Below are 7463 nucleotides of genomic sequence, written 5' to 3' on the forward strand. Positions count from 1 at the left end.
TTTTTAAGTAAACGAACAAAAGTGAAAACAAGTAAGTGCGGTATGTAGCCCCGCAGAGCCCCGAGCGGACGGAAGCAGGACAAGCTAAAACACCGTGCCAGCCGTCTACCGGTACCGGCTCTGGGACGCCTCCGAGGGGCTCGCCGGATATACGCAACGGCGTGGGGGCGGGGCTCTGGTAACCCTGGCAACATCCCGGAAGCCACTTTCCCCGTTACCCTGTGGCGGGCTCTGCGGTTCAGGAGGCTGAAGTTTTAGTCGGGGTGGAGGCAGCAGTCGGCCAGCTGCAAGGCAGGTTGGGTGATGGGGGCAGGCCTGATGTCCGCGCGTAAGGCGAGGGGAAGCGGCCGGCGCCTCCTTCTTCCGAGCACACAGTGCCGCACGGCTGCTCTCCTCGCGGAGCCGGAGCGCGTTTCCGGGGAGGGCCCGGTGCTCCCTCTGCGGGGCGTCCATCCGTGCGCAGGGCGCCCCGCAGGCGGCAAAACCCCGAGGCTGTCCGGTCTTCCAGGTGTTTGTTTTCCTGCCAGGGAGTGGCGGAGTACTCGGGGTGTTGGGACAGGGCGTGTCCTTTCAGTGGAGCGGTTAGGACTGGGTTTCGAAGAAAGGGCCGCTGGAGGTTTGGGTCAGGCTTGGGATTGGGAGTCAAAAGTCTGAAGTTTCGAAAAACCAAAAAAAAAAAAAAAAAAAAAAAAAAAAGTCTGAAGTTGCTCCAAAGGGCGCTTGGCCTTCGTGTGGGAGGGCCCTTGAGTTTGGAGTCTTCGCCACAGTGGGCTCCAATAAAATCTCAGGAGGAAGGAAAATGAGATCTGTATCTCCATAGCTGGGTAAAATTGATGGCAGGGACAGTGTTCTGGTTACCCTCCAGTTTTTCATACTAAAGGTGAATCTGATAGAATTCTACCCGCCCCCCTTCGCTCCCCCAAAGCCTGGAAGGGTCTTTAGTATAGCGCTCACATTGCTGTGGCCCTCAGCCTTCTTGACTTTTCTCGAGCTTGCCTCCCTTTCAAGACGTTGCTGTTGAGAATGAACACAGTTCTGAAAATGGTCTTTCCCCCTTGCACAGAACATTTTCCTTTCGCTCTTTTTGTTTATTCATGCTAATCTTCTGCCGCGACTTTGTGGCGGAGAGGAGGTAGCTTTTCGTCACGTGTACTAGGTACTTCGTTGACATAAAGAATCGACTATCTATACTTGCTTTTTCTATTTTTAACCAGTGGTTTAGTTATGGTCCTTTGCGAATCTCACATCTGTGAGGGTATAGATTGTTTCTCTTGTTTTATTTGATGCCCGGCTCTTAGCAAGTACTCTTAAGTTATTTGATGAGTGCAATGGATGAATGAGGGAAAAAGAAACCTTAAGGAATTTAATAACAAAATTGTTCCTAGTTGAGATGGAGCAGAGTAGATAGGATTAGCTTATGAATAATTGTAATGTTTTAAATATAATTTGAAATAAAAATTTCCTCCCTTTTAAAGAATTGCATGTTTTGAGCGAAGCAGAGCTAATCCCTTTTTAGTGGTTTCCTATCATGTTCTTTATAGTCAGTGAGTCACACGCTCTGTGACAGTTTTCTGCTCTCTTGGTTGTTATTTGTGTCACTTTTGAGCAATGTCATTACACTCTCTAAGTGTTATTCAAGTCATTTGAGAGAATTAAAAACTGTCACTGATGTCATCAACACTTAAATGAGACTCGGTATGTGTCAGGCGGGGTTTCCAAACTGCTCACATATTTAATCCGTTTCATTTTAGAGTCAGTGATAAAGCTCACGCGAATCTAGACAGTCTGTTTCCCAGGCCACGGTACCATGTTGTCTTTAAGCCAGTATGTGCCTCCTGGAGCTGTGGGGTTAGTGGTGTGGCTCTTCATTAATGCTGCACATGCAGTTCTATAGACCACTTTTTTACATTGAACTTTTTCTTTTTGCAAATGTGTATGTATGTGTACATACACATATGTGTGCGTGCGTGTGTGTGTGTGTGTGTGTGTGTGTGTGTAAGTTTGATATCAGTCGGGTGTCTTTGTCACTTTTCCTCTGCCTTATATATTGAAGTAGGGTCTTTCCCTTGAATCTAGGATGTGCTGATTTGGTAATATAATTAGCCTGTTTGGGGATTGCCTACCTCTTCCTCCTTTAGAAAACAACAGCTTTGAGATATAATTCATGTGTCATAAAACCCATCCTTTATGTAAGTACATTCACAGTTGTACAGCCATCATCAGCGAATCCCGGAACATTTTCATCTCTCCTCCCACCCCAGGAGAAAAACAAACTATACGCCTGTCTTCTTCCAGGCAACCACCAGTATATTTGATATTTCTGTGTGTGTGCCTAGTCTATACTTAGATGAAATGGTATCATGTGATATGTGGCTTTTGTGCTTAGTTTTCTCATAGTTAATATATTCAAACTTCATCCACATTGTAGCATACATCAATACTTTATTCCTTATTGCTAAACAATATGCCATTGTATAGCTATATCACACACATTTATACACTGATGGGTTAATGGCATTTTGAAATATTTCCGCTTTTGTCTATTAAATATATTGTTATGGACATTCATTTTCAAATTTTTCTGTGAACTAATGTTTTTAATTCCCTTGAGTATTTATGTGGGAGAATTACTAAGTCATGTGGTTTAAATTTCTGAATAATTTCCCACTGGTCTTCCAAAATGCCTGTATAAATTTATGTTCCAGTCAACAAATACATGAAGATTCCACTTTCTCCATAGTTACTACTGGTCTGGTCCTTTTTTTTTTTTTTTAAATCACCCTAGGGTGATTTTTTGACTTATATTTAATTATGTTGATCATTTTATGAAAAAGGTTCTTTTACTTTGCATGTGAATGTTTAGCCTGCATGTCTGTATGTGCACCACATGCCGCCTGGTGCCTTTAGAGGTCAGAAGATGGTGTTAGATGCCTGGAACTGGAATTTCAAGTGGTTGTGAGCCATCATGTAGGTGGTGGGAATCGGACTGCGGTTCTCTGAAAAAGCAGCAAAGGTTCTTAACCGTTGAGTCATCCCACCGGCCCCTATCTTGATGAACTTCTAATGTGCTTATTGACCATGTAGTATCTTAGTTGAGGATGTCTATTCAAGACCTATGCTTGCTTTAACTTGGGTTGTTTGAATAGTCCCGGTATGAAGTTTCTTTGTATAGTCTAGATACAAGGTAAATGATTCGCAAATACCTTTGCCACTCATTAGTTATCTTTTCATTTTCTTGATTGTTCCTTTGAGTAGTCTTTAAACATTTTGGTAAACCACTCATCCTCCCCACATCTGGTTTTACTCTAGAAATTATCGCTTGACCTGTGAGGTTCACGGCTATTTATACTCAGGTTTTCTTCTAAGAGTTCTGTAGGTTTAGCTCTAACATTTTAATATGTGACTAGTTTTAAGCTAATTTTTATACCCTATATGAGGTAGGAACCTGATTTTTTCACAGAAGTATTGAAAACGATAATTATTGAATTAAATGATTTTGACTCCTTTTATGGAAAATAACTGTAATTGTAGTGGTTCATTTAGACTTGCCTGTTCCATGTCTTGTTAAGTGTTGGTTATGTCTACTACAAATGAACATCACAGTTGGTTAACTCTTGGCCCCTTAGTTTTCTCATCTTTAAAATGAATCAAAATATTAATTACTCTATGAAGTTCTTGGTTTTTTGTTTGTTTTGTTGTTATTTTGAGATGGGGTTTCCTTTGTGTATCTCTGGTTGTCCTGGAACTAACTGTAGACCAAACTGGTCTTGAACTCACAGAGATCCACCTGCCTCTGCCTCCTGAGTGCTGGGATTAAAGATATGTGCCACTACTGACTGCCCGGCTGAGCCCCTTGTATTAAGGAAACTAAGATGTGAAAGAGCTTAGACTAGTAGCTAGCCTATAGCGAGTACTCAGACTGTCTTCACTGATGCTTTCATTACCTCCACTGCCGCTATTATTGCCATCACCATCATAAAACTTAATTGTTGGTGACAGATGGCACTGAGAAGATTGTGCTCATAAGTACAAGCTGAAACCATATCCCTTTTTTTCAGTTTGTAAAACTTTAATTCAAAATTGATCAGAGACCTTAATGAAAGACACGAACCTCCTCAAGGAAACCAGGGAAACACAGTATACAGGCACAGGCAAAGTCTTTCTGTATAAGGCTGTTGATCAATGTGGGCTGATGAGGGGTTCAGTGGGTTAGAGCCAAACCTAACACCCGAGTTTATCCCTGAGGCCCATGCGGTGGAAGGAGGAAGCCAACTCCCGCAGGTTGTTCTCGGGCCCTCATATGTGTACTGTGGTGTGTGCTCCTTCCTCTCCCCCAGAGGGCAATAATACTGCAGTAAAAGAATTGAAAAATGGTGCTACGCCCTGTTAAAAAGCTGCACAGTTGGGACTCAGAGTGAAGAAACAGCTTACAGTATGGGTAGAGTCTGTTTCCCTAGTGTATTTCAGTTATTTAACAAGGGATTGATACCTAGAAATATAAAACTTTAAAAATCTAAACACCAAAAGAAGACATTGTCTAATTGTTGGTCAAATGAACTGAACAGACAGTTTTCAAAATAAGTACCCATGACCAGAAACACATGAGAATAATGTTCAGGAGCTAGAGAGATGGTTCAGTCATTAAGACCTGTGTACTGTTCTTCTAGAGGACTGCGTTTGGTTCCTAGCACCCATGTGGGGTTGTTCATGATCACTCATAACTCCAGCTTTAGCAAGTCTGACACCCTCTTCTGGTGTCTGTGTGTACCCACGCATGTCTAGCATTCTCTCTCTCTTTCCCCCCCTCCCTCTCTCTGTCTCTGTCTCTCTCACACACACATACACACACAGAGTTCTTTAAAAAAAAATGTTCAGTATCTTCAGTCATCAGTGAAATGCAAATCAAAGTTACATTGAGATTCTGTCTCACCAGAATGTCTGTGTTATCAAGAAAACAACAACAAATAATAGGACACTGGGAGCTGGAGAATAGCCCATATATGTGGTTGTTGGGAATGTAATTAGTGCAACCACTATGGAAGTTCTTCAATCTTGTGATCCAGCTGTACCTCTCCTGGGTACATACCAAAAGTAAGGATACCACAGCATACCTGTGCATCCATGTTTTTCGTGACACTGTTCTCAGTAGTCAAGTTATAGGCTCTACCTAGATGCCCATCAACAGATAATTGGATAAAGATATATGCAAGGGAGTGTTATTCAGCCACAAACGAATGTAATCAAATTATATGTGCATGAAAATAGAACTAGAAATTATGTTAAATATAGATCCAAAGAGGTAAATATTATATGTTTTCTTTCTAGATTTAAAGAAAAAGACGTGAAAGTAGAAGGGAGGTTATTTGTAAAGAGGGATGGGACCAGTTAGAGGGGGCGAAGAGAGGGCAGTTGGGAAGTGATAGAATCAAATACATTATATACATGAATGAAAATGTTACACAAATCATTTTATATATGTGTGTGTGTTAATAAAACTTGAAATAAAGCCAGGCGATGGTGGCGCACACCTTTAATCCCAGCACTCGGGAGGCAGAGGCAGGAGGATCTCTGTGAGTTCGAGGCCAGCCTGGTCTACAAGAGCTAGTTCCAGGACAGTCTCCAAAACCACAGCGAAACCCTGTCTCAAAAAAAAAAAAAAAAAAAACTTGAAATAAAAATAGGAAAATAAAAAGGGCCTACTCATGGGAAAACAAGTCCTAATTGCTGAACTGGGCATAGAGCTCAGTGTAAGGGAACTTGTCTGGCATATGTTACACCTGGCATCAATCTGAGCTCAGTACCACAGAAAAAAGACAAAATAACTTTCTGTTTTCTAACTGTTTGTGACTTACCTCCTTTGCTGGATTGTAAGCTCTGAAATTAGACACGTGTTTAAAGAGTAAATGTAATAAGAGAGCTAGCGAGGTTATTGTGGAGAAGCACTGGAGTTTAGGTGTCTTTTGTATAGCAGATTATTTTATTAAAAGTACTTAATGAAAGGGGAAGGCTATGGAGTTTAAGGGCAGAACACTTGCCTAGCATGTGCTAGGCTCATGTCTGTCTCGTCTCCATTATAGCAAGGGCGGGGGGGAAGAGGTGATAATAAACACTGTAGGCTAGTTGAAAATATGAGGACCAGCCAGAAAGTTATGTAGTTATTTTGGTAGGTTAGGATTATATACATTACTGATTGATTGAGTCACCATGGTCACATTAAGGAGAGAAAAGCATTTCTTTCCCCTTGGGATCATTTAACCGAGAACAAAGTCCAAATTTGAATTCTCTACTCATCCTCTCTGTATCTTCTGTCCTCTGTCTGTTAAATGAGTGGATTTGTGCCTGCCTGGAGGCTGTCTTGTAAGTTTGTCCCTGTGTTTGTGTTTTTGGTGTATATGTGTGTGTGTGATTGTGTTCGTGTGTGTGTCTTGTGTGCTCACTTGCATCTGTCTGTATGTCTGTCTGTGTGTCTATCTTTAACAGAAGGCTTTGTTCTGTATTTACTGAACAGTACAGAAAGTATCACATGGGGAAAGAATGGGGTACTTTATAGGAATCTTTAACATAGATTTTTACAAGGGTTTACATCACTGGCTCCCAGTGATCGGAATTGACCCAGGTAAGAAACACTGCAAACACCATTGTTTATCAACCATTTCTGTAAATAGATGCTCATTTTAGAAGGTTGCTTTCAACCTCAGTATTTGTTGCTTTCAGCAGAGGGTACACATTCATTGTTCTGGGTCAGGGGCATGAAGAGTACATAATTTGCAATCATAGCTCTCCCATTAGCTTAGGCTGCAAAAGGTGGTTACATGGGAAATCCAAGACAATTAAGGTTGACATTCCATTGTTCTCTTAAAGACAGATTAAACAGACAGGGTAAGCGCATCCTAAGATAGCAATCTTTTAGGTGACTTTCACTTTGTCTATGAAGTCCAGTAAAAGTTTCAGTCTCTTAGGATGTAAGATATTTTTATATTGCGTTGCCACAGTGGTAAAGAGGTTGTAAAATAGAAGTCATGCTTGTTTTTGTTTTGTTTTCGCGGTTATATGTATTGATTATAAAAACCTTTGTTTTCAAGGACTGTGGACTGTGAGTCTTTCCTTAACTTTTCATGATGTTTAGTCCCACATGGCAATTTTGATTGTCAGGCTAATGCTGGTGATTTATGAAATCGCCACCATTCGGTGCTGTGTGAAGATTTGTTAGGGTGGAATCAGACTCTCTAAGGATATACTCCTGCGAAGTGAGCATGTGTGTGCCTGGTAGGGATGAGCGTTAGCAGGCTTACAACTGTGCTTTCCACATGTGTGCCTGATTGAGGAAGGTCACTGGTTAATTAAATAAAGAAGCTGCTTGCCCTGATAGGTTAGAACATAGGTGGGTGGAGCAAACAGAGCAGAACACTGGGAGGAAGAGGAAGTGAGCTCAGAAACTCGACAGCTCTCCTCTCGGGGGCAGA

General features: G+C 41.6%; 1 protein-coding gene across 1 annotated transcript in view; it reads left to right on the top strand.

The window, feature by feature from the left end:
- Positions 1-239: 239 nt before the first annotated feature.
- Positions 240-7463, top strand: part of Spice1 (spindle and centriole associated protein 1) — a 44960-nt gene continuing 37736 nt past the window's right edge. Inside the window, exon 1 of the mRNA XM_013351774.2 lies at positions 240-291. The gene's annotated coding sequence lies outside the window, so the exon portion shown is untranslated. The remainder of the gene's footprint in view (positions 292-7463) is intronic.

Source organism: Microtus ochrogaster, chromosome 2, assembly GCF_000317375.1.
Source record: "Microtus ochrogaster isolate Prairie Vole_2 chromosome 2, MicOch1.0, whole genome shotgun sequence".
In the NCBI taxonomy this organism is placed as follows: Eukaryota; Metazoa; Chordata; class Mammalia; order Rodentia; family Cricetidae; genus Microtus; species Microtus ochrogaster.